This window comes from Camelus dromedarius, chromosome 1 (genome assembly GCF_036321535.1).
Source record: "Camelus dromedarius isolate mCamDro1 chromosome 1, mCamDro1.pat, whole genome shotgun sequence".
Classification (NCBI taxonomy): domain Eukaryota; kingdom Metazoa; phylum Chordata; class Mammalia; order Artiodactyla; family Camelidae; genus Camelus; species Camelus dromedarius.
Window position 1 is genome coordinate 104,668,072 of NC_087436.1, and position 18,601 is coordinate 104,686,672.

Consider the following 18,601-nt stretch of genomic DNA (forward strand, 5'->3'; position numbering starts at 1 on the left):
TACCTTTTGCACAGGGTTAGTGTAAGAATATTTAAAGAAAGAACTTACTCTCTAGGAGGAAGTTATAGCTCAGTGGTAGAGCACACATGTAGTACCTCCATCAAAATAAATAAATAAACCTAATTACCCCCCCCACCCCAAACCTCTCTAGCATGGTGCCAGGCACATAAAAACATTCAAGAAATCCTAGGCTCTACTTCTGTCTCTGTTTATACGATTAAACACTTTGTTGCCTTACACGTGTATCGTAATGTAGTGCTAAGGATGATATAAAGGTTCAGAAACTAGTTCACAAAGATACACTCAGCCCCCAGAGAAGCAAAAATGCCCTGCTTTATTGACATTCTTTTAGCTATGTCTTTGCACATGTCTGTATATATTTCTTTAAGATTAATTCCTAGCTGAGGAATTGGTGGGCAAAGCGTATGTACATTTTTAAGACTTTTGCTACTCATTCCTGAATTGCCTTCCAGAAGGTCTGTACCAGTTTACATTCCCCACAGCAATGTGTCAAAGTGCCTTTTTCTTGAAAGCTTGAGTTTTTCTTAAAATTTATTAATTTGATGGGTGAAAAGCACTGTCTCACTATGGTTGTCAAATTGATTTTCAAACGTGGAAAACAAGGCTTCAACTCAAGTCCAACTCATGGATTTTAAAGATGAAGATCCTAAGATTTAGAAAGATTAAGTGACTTGGCCAATTCATCTCGTTAGTGGGACAGCCCAAATTCATATTGCGTGTTTCCCGACTCGAATTCTTTCCAATGTAGCACTCTGGAGAGGACGAGTTTGCCTGGGGTAAAACCACTCAGGGCCTACTTAATAACAAGGTTCAATTAGACCAGAGCAAATGTGTGGTAGAGGAAAGAGTCAATGAAGGGAACTTTAATTAGTGTCTGGCTAATTCATCATCAGATAATGAGGACCAACACTCTCCATGTTAGCACCACCTACTGGTGAAAACGTAAGCTTGCACAGGATTTCTCTCTCAAGTTGAAGGTAGGATGGGGAAAATCTCTGGGAGATTGGGACCAGTTTAAATGGTCTTATCCTAGGAAGAAGTAGAAGGAAAAAGAATTCAGTATAGAGTCACTGAGCCACGAGCCGTGGGCACCTGACTGCTGCGGTCTCCTGAATTGCTGTGAATGAAGTTCCAGCTTCCTGAAGCAGCAAAGTCAGTTTCCTGTTCTTCTGCTGTTCACGGAGTGTAACTCTCTTCATTTTTCTGTAACCTAATTTCTAATGTAAGCCCACATTCTGCTAGTGGCAGGAAACTTAATATCTAGGGACTTCCAGAGTCAAATCTCTTTGGTGTTCATTCACTTATTTCGGGTTTCAGTGGCTTAATTCAACATTTCCTCCCCTTCCCTTCTTCTTGGAGTTCAGCTAAGATCTTGGAAGCTTGGGATTGTTTCAGTGTAAATACTGGGTGCTGGGGGACCCTTCCCTGAGGAAGGGGTGGGGGTGGCCAGTCCATGGCATCTTTGGTCCGATGCAGGTCTGGTCTTTGCCCACTGGCATCTATTCATACAGGCCCCCGGTAGCCATACTTGGCATCCAGGTCTCAGCTGTTAAAAAGCTTGGCATCTCAAACGTATCCTCCTTGTCCCAACTTCAAGCCCTGCCTGGGTCTGCCATTGTGTGCGCATTTAGGGGAAAGTGGGGAGCAAGGGGAACTTTTAGATGCTCTCCCATATGTTTCTGGCTGTGGGCCAGAGGGCTTTCTCAGGGCCCCTCTGCTTGCATTGCTCTGGTGCCTTGTCTTCTCCACTATTTCACAGCACACAGAACAGGAGTCAACAAACTAGGTCCTGCAAAGGGCCAGACAGTAATCATTTTAGGCAAATCCTCAACTCTGACATTGTCACACAAAAGCAGCCACAGACCCTTTGCGAATGAGCGGGCATGGCTTTGTTCCAATAAAATTTTATTTACAAAAGTAGGTAGCGCACTGATGTTAGCCCTGGGGCTGTGGTTTGCGGACTGCTGATACTTATCTGTGAGGTCCTCCCTCGCTGAGAGCAAAGCACAAGTCTTCCCAGATCTTGGTGCCCCCTATGTCTGTCTCGGGGATTTATTATTCACACCCCTGAAAATCACAAGGTGAGAGAGAAGGCGAGGGACTGGGCCCCTCAGGGATGGGTCAGCCTCTAGTCTCTCCCTTGCCTCTCTCTCTAGCCAGAGTGACCAGTCTTTCTTCTCTCTCCATTTTCTTGTGTATAGTATACACTTGATGTTACTAGGTGGTCAGCCTTTAGATTCCACTACACTTGGCCCTGCAAATCACAAACCTTCACACTGGAAGCTCTAAACTCTGTGCTAGAGTCAAGAGCTCACATGGCTCCAGGTCAAGAGCTGGATGTTCTGTTCTCCAGCTTCTCTGTAACCTTCCTTTCTCTGGGAGCACTCGATGACGCAGGTGACTGGGCTTCATGGTAGGTGAACCCTCTCAACTCTTTCTAAGTCTGAGCCTTGACCGAATCCAGCCCTTCTCTTAGGGCAGCCAAAAATTAGTTTCCTGGCCAGAGTCTGTTCATTGGGGTTTATCTTATGAGGAACCAAGAAGAAGCAGGTTGACCAGAGATTCACACACATGAATAGAAATAGATACTTTCAAGACACCTGTTTAGAGCAAAGCATTCCAAACTGCAGGTTGCAAACCATTAGGCCATTCGAACAGGAGTAGACACACTTTTTCAGAAAAGGGACAAATTAGTGTTTAAGGCTTTGTGGGTCATATTCAACACACAGCTCTAAACTGTCATAATAATGAGAAAGTGATCATCGACAATGCATAAATCAGTGAGTGTGGCTGGGTAACAATAAAATTTTATTTATGGACAGTGAAGTTTTAATTTCATATAATTTTCATGTCATAAAATAGCATTCTTCATTTGATCTTTTCCAGCCATTTAAAAAATATAAAAACCTTTCTTTGCCTACTGGCCATACACAGAACAGGTGGCTAGGTAGATTTGGCCCTTGGGCTATAGTTTGCTGACCTCTGCCTTGGGGGTCAGGAAATCAATGAAGTGAGGTTGGATCAGGAATTAAAAAAAAAAAAAAGAATTAGAACCTGGTAGGATGAAGAAGATAGAAAATGCCAGACTGCACTGTACACAGAAAAGTTTTCATGAAATGTTTATTTCAGTTAATTGACATCTGTATGTGTGTATTGAATTAGGAGGCAAAATGTACTTCTTGCTGTAGAACGTGGTTGAAGGAAGTTTGAAAATCATCCACTTCGAGAAGCATTCCTTCCAGTATGACATTTTTATCTCAGAAGAGTTATTCTCTATTCACCCCACACCTCCAGATTTGATGTTAGTGTTGCCAGATAAAATATAGGACAGCAAGTTCAATTTGAATTTCAGATTTAAAGAAATGAATAATTTTTTCGTATTAGTATGTCCTATGCAATATTTAAGAAATACATATACTGAAAATATTTATTTTTTTAATCTGAAATTCAAATTGAACTTGGTATCTTTTTTTTCCCTAAATCTGACAGCTTTATTTGGTATGTTATGAATTGTTTTAACTATTACCATAATGACCTAAAAGTCAGGTAAGCGCAGTCCAGTTCAGTTGGTAATTTAAGGAAAAAAGAAACTCTGATATTTAAAAATGCATACTGTATGCGAGGCTCTGTGTTCTTTCACAATTGCATAACTGCTAACCCTTGTTACGCACACTAAGAAAGGGACAGCTTTGTTGTCTGCACTTTACAAATGAGGAAACTGAAGTGCAGTTCGCCCACAATGACGTGCAGAACAGGGATGAAAGGATGGCTCCTCTGACCCCAGTTCCTTGCTGCCTCACCAGGTGGTTCTCAGAGGCAAGCTCTGCGGAAAGGTCACTGGTGGTTCACGATTCTAGCTGTGCACGGTGGGAGCAGTCCAGCCAGGGTGCAGACCATAAGGGGTGCATTGTCTGCGGAGAAGTTAAGCACAATATAAAGCCGGTGACAGTCTGGTTTTTATTATCACTACAGTGATATATACACCCCTCTCCTCGGGGCAGACTTCCCCGCCCTCCAGTATGCCACTATGTGGTACTCGGTGCTTAGTAAATGTTACTTTCCTTTCTGCTCTTCTTTTTTTCTTTCTTTCTCTCTACCATGGGGCTAGCAAATAAGTTTAAAACCACTTGCCAACTCTAATTGGTGATGGCAGCCTGGACTGTTGGGTTGAGAAGGATTCTCTGAAGTTCAGTCTTTGCTCAAAGAGGGCTCTGCTGGGTTAGTAATGTCTGCCCCAGGAAGGTGGGTGAGGCGTGGCAGCGTTGATCCATCCCACATGTTTGCTATCACATAGTTAAACTCTGTTGCCTCCAGATAGCAAATGACTATGCTGGGCAGTTATTAACCATGAATTCAAAGCTTCTTCCCGCTTCAGAAAAGTAAGAAGGGTCCAGGGAGAGGATTTCTATCCACTGTACGTATGACTCCTCCTGCTCAAACACGCAGCTCCTGAGTGACCTGGAGCTACATGCTGTGTGCACATTGGAGGCATAAGCAGGCAGGCAGGAAGGTTTGCTTGGGGCCAACAGCCAGGGGCAAATTAATATCTCCAGTCCACAAACTCTCACCGCTGGAAGCTTTTGCCTACGCTTGTCCATGGTGTGACCAGAGGCCTCTGCTGGCGTGTGCCTTATTGGAAGCAGCGGAGAGGAATGCCTTCTCTAATTCAGATGTGTGTGTGTGGCTGAAGACAGGGCTACAAAAATAGGCTGAAGGCAGGAATTTCCATTCTTCTATGTCCCCAAAGCAGTTTCCTCTTGGACACAAACTTCTGCCTTCCTTAAATTCCCAAATTGAGTAACTACTTGGAAGGCTTTCTTGGTTTTCTTATTTTAAAACTATTTTTCCAGCTGTAATTTTTCTTCAATCTGGAATTTTGCTCTTTCTGTTTCAAATTTCACTGTAAATCCAAGTTGAAAATCAGACTTCTTATAAATAGCCTTTGTGTGCAGCAGGCATTTGGGTGTACCATGTTCTAACAGTGGAATAGTCTTCCATTTAGATGATCCCATAGTTCCCCTGCACCTCAGTCAACAGTTTACCCACCACCTCCACCCCAGAAATTGGAGATAATAATAGAAAGGCCATGGCAGGCCTTCAGATGGAGGAGCTGATAAGTTTAAGAAAGCCTTTAAGGTCAAGGAGAAGGAATGTTCAAAGGCACATAAAAATATTTGGATAGCTTCTTGGATATTTAATAGTGTTGGAAAAACCTTATTTTGTTGAGTCAGTAACTTGTGGGTCTAGAAATGGCTTCTACAACTATCTGGTCTATTTCCTCTCAGGGAGCGGTGGCATGAAGGGGCAGTGGTCCTTCTTATGTCTCATGCCAACTTTGTATTTTGTACAGAGGTCAAGATATTGGCCACAGAGGGAATTACATCCCCATCTGCCCCCCTCCAAAAGATATTGGCCACAATATAAAGAATATAGCCTTTTGATGATTCTGGCATATGTATATCTAAAATTTGAAGATCTGAGTTTTTCTTAACATACTGGTGAGGCAAGGATCTCCAAGGAAATGGGTCTTGACTCTGTTGCTTTGTTTTGTATTGTTTCAGCTAAATGATTTGGTGAGTCATTCATCACGCTTTTCCCAATGGATTCTGTGTTGTTTTCCATTTTGTCCTTAAATCCAACTTCTAGGCCACTTAGTTGGATCTCTTCACCAGACTTTCTGTAGCAACATTAATTCCTACATCAAAAACTTTGTTCCCACTTAGATACTCCCAATTTGTCTCTCCCTCTATACCTATTCTCCTACCCAACCCAGCCTTCAATGTACCTTGGAAGTCAGGTCAATCAAGCCACCCTTGACTATTTGTCCAATGTCGTATGATTTCTCCCATGTCCCAACTCCTATTGGGAATCATTGTCTAGACTCAGTCTTTGCACTTGGTCTCTGATGATCTCCTACAGTTGTTCACATTTTTCCTGAGGGAAAAGACCATTGTCATATACTTTTCCTATATTTTCCAGAAGGCCTCGCCCATGTTGGTTATGCCTCAGGCAATACTGGATTGATCAGTGGTTGAGAAGTCTTAACTGGGCCTACAGCTTATACAGAAGACTTTCCCCTATCTTTGTGGTGTTTGACCAAAGTTTGCCCCCAGCCTTACCCAATTACAGGAAAAATAGTGTTTGAAGTAGGAAGCTAGTTCTGTGAATCCACATTTCCTTTGTTGGGCAATGATCTAGCTGCATGTGGCATAGCTTTTGCTGACACACAGTGTACTCACTCTTTTCTTTCTTTTTTTTTTTTTCACGTCAGAAAAAGACTATTTCCATTCAAGTCACAAGTGGTGAAGGGTGGTAGTGGTTTCTCCGTGACCTTGGGCGAGTCATTTCAACACTGTCAGCTGCAGTTTCCTCTTCTACAACTTTTCCATCTCCAGTGTTCAGCGATTCTATAGCTTTGTGGCTGCTCAACTCTTCTCACATCTCATCCAACAGATTTGTTTATATGACAAAGGGAAAGAGCACCTCCGTTCCCTCTTCATTCTCTGCTCTGGATCTAATGTTGAAGGATGGAGCTGGTGAAGTTAATGACCAGTGGCCTGGCTGGGCCTCCCCTGCATAGTGACTGTACTTCCTTATGTCCCACTAGCTAAGACTCAAAGCCCACCTTGAGGACAGTGGCTTAATGTGTCCACCAGGAACATCTAGACATTCTGGTTTGGGGACAATGGTTCTGCTAATCTCTCTCCCTGCCACTGTGTTTATCCTCGAGAGCGCAGACTCTTCTGCCTGTGGTTTTACAACATTTGGCCACATCAAGTTTCCCGTTTAGAGCGTTTAGAAAATTCAAGACATGTACTAGCGACTACTAAAGGCTTTATTAGATGCCCTTTCTCTTTCTTTTATGTGGTTGATGGCAACAAGACTGTCTATCACTGTTAGCCATGATTTTATGAGTTGTTGCCTTTGGTGACATGTTTCTGCCATATCATCTTAGGTGTCACATCTTGAGGACAGATGTTTTGGGTGAGACATGAGTTGATTTTCACAAATCAAAAGTTGGTTCTTGCAGTAGAGGCAGAATAGAGGAAACCACTCTGTTATTAGGTTTTCAAATGAATGTTTACATCCCTGTAAAGCTAGTTCTGCCATGATTGAAGAGAGATCTAAAGTTAGACCGAATTAACAAATATCTATTATCTAATTGCTGCTGTGTTTAATAAGCTATTCAAGCTTATTATTTCAAATAGAGAAATTATTTTGTAGAATGTTTAAAAGTCGTTTAATTGGATGCACTTTGGTCTCCTAAAGCATTTGCAGCATTTTTCCCTAAGAAGGCATTGTTCAGTGGGAAGTGACAGTGGGGTTAGTCCTCCTTGTTAAATAAATTCAGTGATTTATGTGCTTACATTTCCATGCACACTCAAGGAAGTAATTCCCCTTTGAAACTTACAAAATAATGATGCCAAGAAAGAAAAAAAGAAAGGAAAATCAGAGTTTCAGGAGAAAGTAAGTTGTCTAGATTAGAACTGAAACAATGTGGGGCCCAGAAATCTTGTAATATTCTGCCCATTAATAAATAAATGTGCACATACAGAAGAGAGGGGGAAAAAAGCCATCCATTTAGATTCAAAAGCGTGTCAGCCTAATTATGTGAGACAATGGTGAGCTCAATAATTCCACTTTTGATCCACTGCTGTGTGAAGTTCATTATTATCTGTTTCAAATTATTGTTCATTTCAAGAGCTGTACAATGAAAAAAGCGTGTAAAGACTTTGAAAGAGCCCTCGGTGCCTTCCCCGAAAGCTTTGTGAAACATTTCTTTGGAAAGATTTCTGCTGAGGCTGTGCATTGGCTGTGAGTGGGCGTAGGGGATGGGCGTCTGTGCTTCCCCTTTTCAAATCTGTTTACCTTAAATACGTCTCCATGGAAACAAAGCCTACTTCTGAGTTGACTTTAGGGTTGTCTATAAGAGGAATGATCAGAAAAATAGAGAGAGCTGAAATTCTCATATAGTCCTAAAAAGGTCAGTCTAAGAGAGGGAAACAAAGGTCCATTCAGCCTCTCTTTAGGACTGGTGATTTAAAATAAGTTTTCTCCCTTAACTCTGAGAGTTAGATGGCATTATCTCTGTTTTAAAGATGAGGGCCTTGAACTGCTGAACATTTACTCAAATAGTAAGTAATAAACCCAGATTTGAACCCAGGCCTGTCTGAGTCTGAGACCCACGCTCTTTCTATAAAACCACATTGCCAGTAGTTTCAACCCTTCCTTCTACCTCCCTCAAGCATTTTCCAGCACTGTATAAAAATGGGCCATGCTTGATGTTAACCTTCTTCAGGGTAAATAAAGGGCTTGTGAAGAAAGAGATACTAGAAAGAAAGAAAAATGTGTGGCCTGGATAAGCCAAGCATGGAACCAGCAGCAGCAGCAGTGGCAGCAGCATGAACAGTTGCCCAAAATATTTCTAGAATCCTCGGCTGGTCCAGTAAAGCTCCATTTAACTAACAATCTCTTCAGTAGGAGGGCCTCCATTTACCAAGTTCCTGGCTATGCTACACTTTGGAGAGGAGACAAGGCGATGGACTGGAGAGTCCTGCAGATCTGGGTCCGAACCTTGACACCTACTTGTGGCAACCTGTGCTAGACCCTCAATAACTTCTCTGAGCCTCAGAAGTAAACAGAGGGTTCTGATGGGGATGGCTCTGGCCCCCAGGTGTTTTGACCAGGGACAACAGGCAACACCCTTCACAAATCCATTTACACCTCTGATCTCTATCTCAGATACATACAAAATTCAAATTGTAGGGTCAACAGGGCTAGGAAAGAACCCACACTAAGGGAAGTGGTCTCATGTGGCGAGATGGCCCCAGCAACCAGGCCTGGGTATTGGAAAAAAAATTGTGGTCCCAGTGCGTGTTGTGGGTGTTATTAGAACTTAGCCCCATCAGCAATTAAAAATTTTTGACACTTTTACCTCTTCTTTTCTGATTTGGATCCCTTTTATGTCTCTCTCTTGCCTGATTGCTGTGGCTAGGACTTCCAGGACTATGTTGAATAGGAGTGGTGATAGTGGGCATCCTTGTCTTGTCCCAGATTTTAGTGGGAAGCTTTTGAGTTTTTCACTGTTGAGTGCTATGCTGGCTGTAGGTTTGTCATATATAGCTTTTATTATGTTGAGATATGTTCCCTCTATACCCACTTTGGTGAGAGTTTTTATCATAAATGGGTGTTGAATTTTATCAAATGCTTTTTCTGCATCTATTGAGATGATCATGTGGTTTTTGTCCTTTCTCTTGTTGATGTGATGTATTACATTGATTGATTTGCATATGTTGAACCACTGTTGTGTCCCAGGGATGAACCCCACTTGGTCATGATGTATAATCTTTTATATGTGTTGTTGGATTCTATTTGCTAATATTTTGGTGAGGATTTTGGCATCTATGTTCATCAGTGATATTGGCCTGTAATTCTCTTTTTCGGTAGTGTCTTTGCCTGGTTTTGGTATCAGGGTGATGGTGGCTTCATAGAATGAGTTTGGGAGTATTCCCTCCTTTTCAATCTTCTGGAAGAGTTTGAGAATGACTGGTATGAGTTCTTCTTTGTATGTTTGGTAGAATTCCCCAGCGAAGCCGTCCGGTCCTGGACTTTTATTTGTAGGGAGGTTTTTTATTGCTATTTTGATTTCATTTCTAGAGATCGGTTTGTTCAAGTGGTCAGTTTCTTCTTGGTTCAGTCTTGGTGGACTGTATGTTTCCAGAAACTTGTCCATCTCCTCTAGGTTATCCAGTTTGGTTCCATATAGTTTTTCATAATATTCTCGTATGATATTCTGTATTCTATTTTATTTGTTGTAATTTCTCCATTTTCCTTTCTTATTTTGCTGATTTGTGCGCTCTCTTTTTTCTTCTTTGTGAGTTTGGCCAGAGGTTTGTTGATTTTATTTACTTTTTCAAAAAACGAGCTTTTGGTTTGATTGATTTTTTCTATGTTTTTTAAAATCCCTATTTTATTTATTTCCTCGCTAATCTTTATAATTTCCTTCCTTCTGCTGCTTTTTGGGTTTTTTTGTTCTTCTTTTTCTAGTTCTTTCAGTTGGTGGGTCAAATTGTTACTAACTGCGGGACCCCTGAACTCTCACTGTAACTGAGTGGAATTCAGAAGGAGCATTCGCCTGTTTATTTCAAGTGTGCGAGATCTCTGGCATATGGAGGTACAGGTATTTTCAGCTCTAATGATACTCAGGCAGTGGAGACAGAGATGAGGCAGTCAGTCTAAAGTAGCTTCTCCACGGAACAGTGAGGACCTGAGGCCAAAAATTCTAGCTCTGTAATCCATGGAGTTAGTAGACAATCAGGTGGGGTCCATGTGACATCTAAGTGGCCCTCAGCCTTCTCAGAATTATATGGATAGGGCCACCCTCTAAATAGTGCACTTCCTCTGGTCAAAAATGTAGGGCTTTGGAGCCACCGGGATTTAGGCGGAGATGATAGTGAGACAACTGCACTCAGCAGAGAAGCTGAGTTAGGTTATTGGGATGATGACATACAGTGCCAGGCACATAGTAGGCCTTCGATAAATGCTAATTATCTTGACCTGTCTGGAGCATAAGCAGGGATTGGCAAAGTGGGCCAGCAGAAGACACAGACAGAACCTTGCAGTGCTGCCCCAGATCTCAAGGGGCATCCAGCCAAAGAGATCAGCTATCAGGGTGTAGTCTGAAAGAAATATTAGACAGGAAGAGGAGGGAAGGTGTAAATCCAGAAATAAGCTGGGAGGATCTGGGTGAAGAGAGGCCAAGACATGAGGCCTCCAACTGGAAGGGCTGGAGAAGGCAGGAAGGGATCCAGCGGGTGGGGACACTGAACTCACTCCGGGTCAGGCAGGGACTGGAGCCCAGGGGCTCTCTTCTCTCCTTTGCACTTTTTTGTTTTGAAATAATTTCAGACTCACAGGAAAGTTACAAGAATAGTACAAGGAAACCTCATATACCTTTCACCAGTATGTCCCAAATGTTAACATTTTACACTTTGCTTTATTCTCTATCTCGATTTCTCTCTGTACCTCATACTTACTATATATTTTTTGAACTGTTGGAAACACAATGCCTCTTTACATATATCAGTGTGTATTTCCTAAAAAATAAGAGCTTTTTATTTATGAATGGTAGTATGATCATCACATTCAGGAAATTAACCTTCATACAATATCATTATCCAAAGGGCTGACCTTATCCAGATTTTACCAGTTGGCCCAATAATATCCTTTAAGGCAAAAAAAAAAAAAAAAAAATTGCAGATCATACATTGCATTCAGTTGTCATATCTCTTCAGTTTCCTTGAATTTACAACAGTTCCTTCATCTTTGTCTTTCATGATACTGATATTTTGAAGAATACAATTCAGGGCTCACACAGGCACCTCTCAGCTGTGTGGCTTGCTGTTGTCTATGGCAGAGTAACCTAATAAATTCCTTTTCTATTTTCAAAAAAAAAAAAAAAGGAATACAATTCAGCTACTTTATAGAATGGTTTCAGTTGGGATTTGCCTGATGTTTTCTCATGAGTAGATTCAGATGAACATTTTTTGGCAGAAAAAACACGAATATGATGTTGCATTCTTCCCATTGCCTCATATCAGGATGCACGTGATGTTGATTTTTCTCTTAACTTGTAACGTTAACTTTGATCATTTAGCTGAGGTGGTGCCTGCCAGGTTTCTCCACTGTAGGGTTGCGATGTTTGCTTTGTCATTAATAAGAATCTGGAGGACAGACACTTTGGGGCTATATAAATATTCTGCTTTTTCTCAAACTTTCTACTGTTCATACCATCTTGATGCTTTTGCCCAAATCAATGATCATTGTGATGATTGCCAAATGGTAGAACCCAGTCTCTTTACTTAACTATTTCTGTTTAATGAGCAAGGAATGTGTATGCCCTTCACACGTCCTGCATAATCTCCATAAGCCTTAGCTTATGTGCTGCTTCTTCCCTGAAATGCCCTCCTACCCCTTGTTCCTCAATATTTGCCAATAATTTCTTTCCAGACCCAACTCAAGATTCAACTCCAAGGACTTTTTCCATGACCCACTGCAATGGACAGTGACCATTCTTTTATTTTCCTTTCCATTTCTGCCTTTAGATGTTTCTTAGTTTTAAAGTATTTCTTTTTTTAAAATTTATATATATATATATATATATATATTTGAATAAAATTTATATATATATATATATATATATTTGAATAAAATTTATATATATATATATATTTGAAGTATAGTCTGTTTATAAATATGTGTCAGTTTCTGGTGTATAGCACAATACTTCAGTCACATAGGAACATACATATATTCATTTTCATATTCTTTTTAACCATAAGTTACTACAAGATATTGAATATATTTCCCTGTGCTATACAGTATGAACTTGTTGTTTATCTATTTTATATATAGTAGTTAATATCTGCAAATCTCAAACTCCCAGTTTATCCCTTCCTACCCCCTTCCCCACTGGTAACCATAAGTTTATTTTCTATGTCTGTGAGTCTGTTTCTGTTTTGTAAAAAAGTTCATTTCTCTCTCTCTTTTTTTTTTTAGATTCCACATAAAAGTGATATCATATGGTATTTTTCTTTCTCCTTCTGGCTTACTTCACTTAGAATGATATTCTCCAGGTCCGTCCATGTTGCTGCAAATGGCATTATTTTATTATTTTTTTATGGCTGAGTAGTATTCCATTGTATAAATATACCACAACTTCTTTATCCAGTCATTTGTCGATGGGCATTTAGGTTGTTTCCATGTCTTGGCTAAAGTACTTCTTGAAGTCTTGACTTCTCCTTACAACATGACCAAGGCTACATCATCTTTTATAACATGTTTTTCAAACTATCTGTGGTTGAAGGGCCAGTTTTTGAAATTTTCCAAAATATTCAGGAAGAATCTGTTGTCCTACTGTACGTGGCTCAGTATCCAAGTTCAACCACACTTGAAGTGGCCCCTGTTGCCCTGTTCACTGAGTCAGGTCCATTGACCGTGTTCTTGAATGTCATGGCAATGTCAAATTGCCCTAAAAGTTTCTAGACTTAACATAAGCTGGTAACATTTTATACTTAAAATTTTCTGTACTTACTATGGGCTGGTAATATTTTGAGTGGCATGTTTTAGGGCATCTCCTCCCCTTCCCCACACCCACCCTGACTCCCAGACCCAAGAGAGGTAAATAAGGGAAATCGGATGACAGAGAAAATCTTTTTCCACTGATTGCCTCCGTCTCACTTGATTTCCATCGAAATTGTTTTTAGTGACATAATTGCCCCAAAGAGACCAAAGACTTCATGGGGGAAGAAATGATGACCAGTGGCTCCTAACAATGAATGGGTTTGAGAGGCTGAAGGGAACATTAGGATTATGGTAAGTAACCCCTGCCAGCATAATATTCAAAGGACTAGGCAGATCTGCACTTGTCACTGGAATAGTTCAGTCTCTAACAATCAACTCAATGACATTGCTAACTCTTCTGCTTCGTTTCTCTTGGTGAAAACGGAGCTCCTCATCTAAGTCCCTAACATTCACATAGGAATGCTATTTAAAAGAAAATATTTATTGATTCTCTATCAGATGTCACTTGGGCACCAGAACCAATAGGTGCTGGGAAAAGGGAGGGAAGCAAAACAGTCCCTGTCCTCAGGAAGCTGATTTTCCACTCAAGGAGGCAGTGATAAGGCTGATAGAGGATCAAAACAAGGAGCCCTGAGAGCATAGGAGCTACTGGGGGGGTCAAAAGTGACCTCCTCAAGGGAGTGACATTAGTGAGAGCCGAGGTGGACAGAGGTGGGAGAGGAGGACGGGGGTGTTGGCTCAGCAGAGATGTCAGCTCAGGCAGAGGTGGGGTGGGGTCCACACCTTGTAAGGATGTCCCGAGGGCTGGCATGACTGGGCCCAGAGGGCAGGAAGGGTCCAGACACAGGGCACGATCTGCATACCGGCCTTGTGGGCTGGAGAAGGTTCTGGGAGGGAGGAGCCAGATTGCGTTTTCAGGAGGATCTCTGTTGTAGAGAGACTGCTGGAAGGTCAGGGTGGGCTGTGCAGGAGGAGTGAGAAGCCCATTGTCCCAGGTGACAATGGCTCAAATCAGGCAGTGGAATCTCTTGTTCATCTTTGGGGGACCTGTCAACAACCCAACTAATCCAATCCTTTGAGGGATGAGGGGACAGCGTTCCTGTTTTTTTCAGATGAGGAGACCTTTAAAGAGGATCTTCCTAATCAAGATATTCCTGCCCCAACGGGTAGTGGAGAGAAACAACTTCTGGGAAAGGCCGAGACTCCAGGCCACGTGGAGCCCAGGCGTGCGGGCTGCTGAAGGATCAGGAATCGATACTCCCTCTGGTGATGCTCAAGAAGACACTTCTAGCTCCTTCTGCCTCACCATTGACAGGATTTTCACCCAGCAGATCTTGAGAATGACGGCTCTATCATAGGAAATTAAAGCTGAATTTTAGTGTAGAATCTGTAACAACCCAGTTCCTAAAAGTCTTGCTGATTGGGAGCAGAGGGCAAGGCTGGCGAATTAGTTCAAATTTTGAATTAACAATATGTTTTAAAAGAAACAATGTGCTGACTTTCAAGGATAAATGTAAGTCACTTAGGAGTCATGTATACAAAATGGTTTTCCTTTCTCTAATACACAAATTTGCAGCACAATGTCATTACACACTGGTGTGTTCCAATCAGCTGGGAGGCATATTGTTAAAATGAGAAGAAAGTATCAATAATAAGGTAGTTATTATCTATTGAGTATTTACCAGGTACCACGCACACAGCCAAGCCTTTAGATTGAATAATTGGATCCAGCCCTATCGATGAACCCTCCATGGTGGGAGTTCTATTATCACACCCATTCTGCAGATGAGAAAGCTGAGGCTCAAAGAATTTAAGTACATTAATCAAGGCCACACAGCCTGTAAGTGATGGAGTCAATGGGAACGTGAGACTGTTTGACATCCAAGCTTGTAATCTACTCCCAGCAATGGGGAAAACATCAGGGTTCTGCATGATTTACTTCTTTTGTGAATTAGAGTGAGCTCACGGGTCTCCCTCGGTGAATGTCACTCTCATCCGCAGGGACTGTGGCTCCTGGAAATGTGTAGAACCCTGGGTGTGTCGATGTGAGTCTGGCTGGTGAAGGTCCAGTGCCTTGTATGTCTCATCAGGAAAAAGGTTGAGAACTGAATGTCTAGTAAAGAGATAACTGAGGCTGATCCTGGGGTGGGGCTGCCTTGCACACTCCCTTTGATTTGTACTCCCTTCCCTTCTACTCCACGTCCTGAGGTCCTTCCTCACAAGTGCTGGTTTGGTGCGACAGTGTGGCTCTGTGCCTCCCTAACTCTGGAAATACCTGCATGTGCAGTCTGAATCCTAGGGACATCCATCTGCTGTGGGCGCCCAGGCAGTGAGGCTGGTTGGGACCCAGAAGCCCCCTCCTCTAAGGTAAGCTGAGCAGCCCCACCTCCGTCCCCTCTATACAGTCTCCCCGAGAGCAGTGGGACGGAAACTTCTGGAGGTCAGGCTGACACCGTCACTCACCTTGAGGTCCTTGCTGGTTCCCCCTTCTCCTTGGTGTGAAGTGACGATGCCTCTTGGATCTGCCCCCCTCCTCATCCCCAGCCTGGGCTCTTGCCAGTGGCGCCTCACTCTGTTCTCTGGCCATATTCAGCCACTGACAGTTCCCCAAATGCCGCAGGACACTCTCACCTCCTTAACTTTGCATGTGCTGAACCCACCACCTGAAATGCTCTTTCTTCCCTTTCTTCCGTTTACCTGGCCACCTCCCTCATCCTTAAGACTCAACTCTCGGGTAAGTTTTTTAGAGGCATTTTCCCTTGCTTCCATCTCCACCTCTGCTGGGTTCTCACCTTCTTTTCAGTGAAGGCATATTTCTATTGCAGAAGTTCTCACATGGTGTTACATGGGGTGTGTGTTTGGGTGTGTTTTTGGTTGGTCCCCCCGTTCTCAGTGAGCCCCGGGTGATCGTGTGCACATTGAAACCAGAGAAGCACTGTTCTAGCTCTTTGCTCAGGAGACTTGCCAGTCTCTGCCAGGTTTGTTAAGGGTTGTGCCCAACAGGGCATGCAAGTGAAGCCATGTCTTCTGATTGCAAGCCTGTGAGTGTCTCTAAATTTAGACAAACCTAAGTCCCACCCAATCTGAGACAGGAGGGAAGGGGGCAGGGCACAGCCATTCAAGGAATGACACAGCAATTAACATCAAAATGGTGGAATATTCAACCCCAGTGGCCTTGAGGATCAAGATGGCGGGAAATTTGACTTCTAGTAGACCTTGAGCTTCATTATACACTCATTGTAATATATTAGCATGATAAATAACATGCCCACAGGCGCCATGACGCCCCAAGGCGAACCATAAAAGGTCAAAGAGCGGGCAGTGGTCCAGTTCCTGGGAATCCCAGCCCCTTCCCCAGGGTAGTTGGAATTCCTCCCACTTGTTGGCTTGTGAAGCTACCAAGCCTATGAAAATTAGCAACACTGCACCTGGTGGCTGCCTCTCACTTCCTCATCTCTGGAGGTGGCCCATACTCTGTCTATGGAGTGTGTGTCTACTTTTACTTTAACCTGAGCTCCCAACCCCCCTACCTTGTGGCCTTTCTCTCGCCTTCTGAAACAGCCTACACTTTATGTAGTATGTGTCTCTCTAAATAAGTCTACCTTTACTCAACTGTGGCTCATTCGTGAATTCTTCCCTGCACGAAGCCAAGGACCCAGACTTGGAGGAACACATCCCAGGGACTCAATGGAGACCTGGGACACAGACCTTTTCTCACCCCACATCTGTTTTTTCCTGTATCAAATCTACCACCTGCTACCTATGTGGCTTTGGGCAAGTTGCATGACCTCTCTGAGCTTTAGTTTCTTATCTGTGGGGTGGAGATAATTAATGCAAAGAAAATACTTCATGCACAGCACATAGCAAGTACTCAGCAAACGTCAGCTCTGGGTGATTACAAAAGGCTGCAATCATGCACGGATGTTTAATCTCATCGAAGTAGATATTCAGTTACACACATACTAATTAATTATTATTTAGGCTGTTTGCCAGATGCTGTAAGAGAAAAAGATGGCATTCTTCCTGAAGAGTTCATACAAGATTTGGGGAATAATGCTTATCAAATGACTCAAATTCATAGAATGAAACCCACTGCAGAAAGTCAGGGCTTTGAGGTTTCAAAGAAGAAAAACCTCATATCCTGTCAAGTGATTAAGAAAAGCTTTATGAAGCAGTCAGTATTCGAGGGGGCCTTGAAGTCTGGATAGAATTTCACAGGTCTAGGGGAAGAGAGGGCACTCTTGGCAGAGGAGGGAAAAGAGTTGGAGCAAAGGCATGGGGGGTGATTCATAAAAGAGCAAGTTTCCAGGTGACTTTTCACATAGACTAGGTTTGTGAGAGTCTTGGGACATAAGCCTGGAAATAGAGGTTGATGGTAAAATTTATATTTAATCTCAGAGATAAATGAGGGACCCCTGGATGCCCTTTCTTACCCCACAGATGTCAGTATTTTCCATGCTTCTGAAGTGCAGTTCATCTGGTAGGAGGAATAGGGGCAGATGGTTCCTATTAGTGCTTTCCCGACTGCCTGTGGTGGATGCTGTTGGTGCCCCATCCAAATCGCCTTGCCTGGGCTGCTGCACCCATCCCCCAGCCGCTGTGAGTGTTGGATGCTGGCAGCTCACGGCTGCCCCTTCTCCAGGAATTCTGCTCAGCCCAGAAGGTTAACTCTCCCCTTTTGGGGCAGCCTACTGCCAGTGACTGATTGCAATAGGCTATAACAGGCCAGTCCCTTGCCTCAACGCAGGACCCCCTCCATGGGGGAACTCACACTCCAGAGCTGCCCATGGGATCAGGCTGACTCCACATCCTCTGCCCTCCCCAGCCTCCCCCACTCCCTTTCTCTCCTGAGAGTCTCCCTCACTTAATCACATGCACCTGAGTCGCCATCACAACTGTACTTCTAGGGAACCTGACCTTAAGACACCGTCTCCCCCAAGGACAGATTTCTCTCTTTTTTCCTCATACTTTCTTCTGTTGACTTTTGACTCTGGTCCAATCATACAACTTCTTTCCACTTTTCTGGAATTTAACCAGCCAGTGACTACTGAAAACACCAGTGACACTGTCCTGACACCTGGATGATGGATGGATAGGACCAACAGGCTTCAAAGTGGCCAGAGTGAATTAGAGAGAAGGGGGTTAATAAGAGCTTGGCTTATAGCACCTGGTCCCTGCTGAGTATACAACCAGGGAAATATGATTTCTTATTTACTTGTGAATCTTTCAGTTGCAAGTGTCCAATACTCAACCAGTTATGACATAATAATAGTAATGCGGTAGTCAATAGGGAACCTGGCAGGACTTCCCTTCCCTCCCCTTTGAAGCTGAGTGTGGCCACGTGACTTGGTTTGGTCAATGAAATGTGAGTGGAAGTGACATATACCTCCTCCTGGACAAAAGCCAGTGTATCCTTTTTAAAGTTGTTTCCCTCTGTCATGGTGACCAGCAACATTATAGTTAGCAGCTGCCCTATCAGTTTGGATTCCTGAGTAAC

The 18,601-nt window shown here is 42.9% G+C and overlaps 1 long non-coding RNA gene across 2 annotated transcripts in view; it reads left to right on the forward strand.

Moving 5' to 3' along the window:
* The window catches only part of LOC116156539 (uncharacterized), a 67,107-nt gene extending 52,502 nt beyond the window's left edge, over window positions 1-14,605 (forward strand). Inside the window, exons 1-3 of one of the 2 annotated variants that reach the window (XR_010381736.1) lie at window positions 12,578-12,656; window positions 13,287-13,395; window positions 14,217-14,605. This is a non-coding gene — a long non-coding RNA (uncharacterized LOC116156539). Of the gene's footprint in view, window positions 1-12,577; window positions 12,657-13,286; window positions 13,396-14,216 lie in introns of those variants that run through there. The other variant, XR_004140394.2, reaches the window with a different exon arrangement.
* The last annotated feature ends 3,996 nt before the right edge of the window (window positions 14,606-18,601 follow it).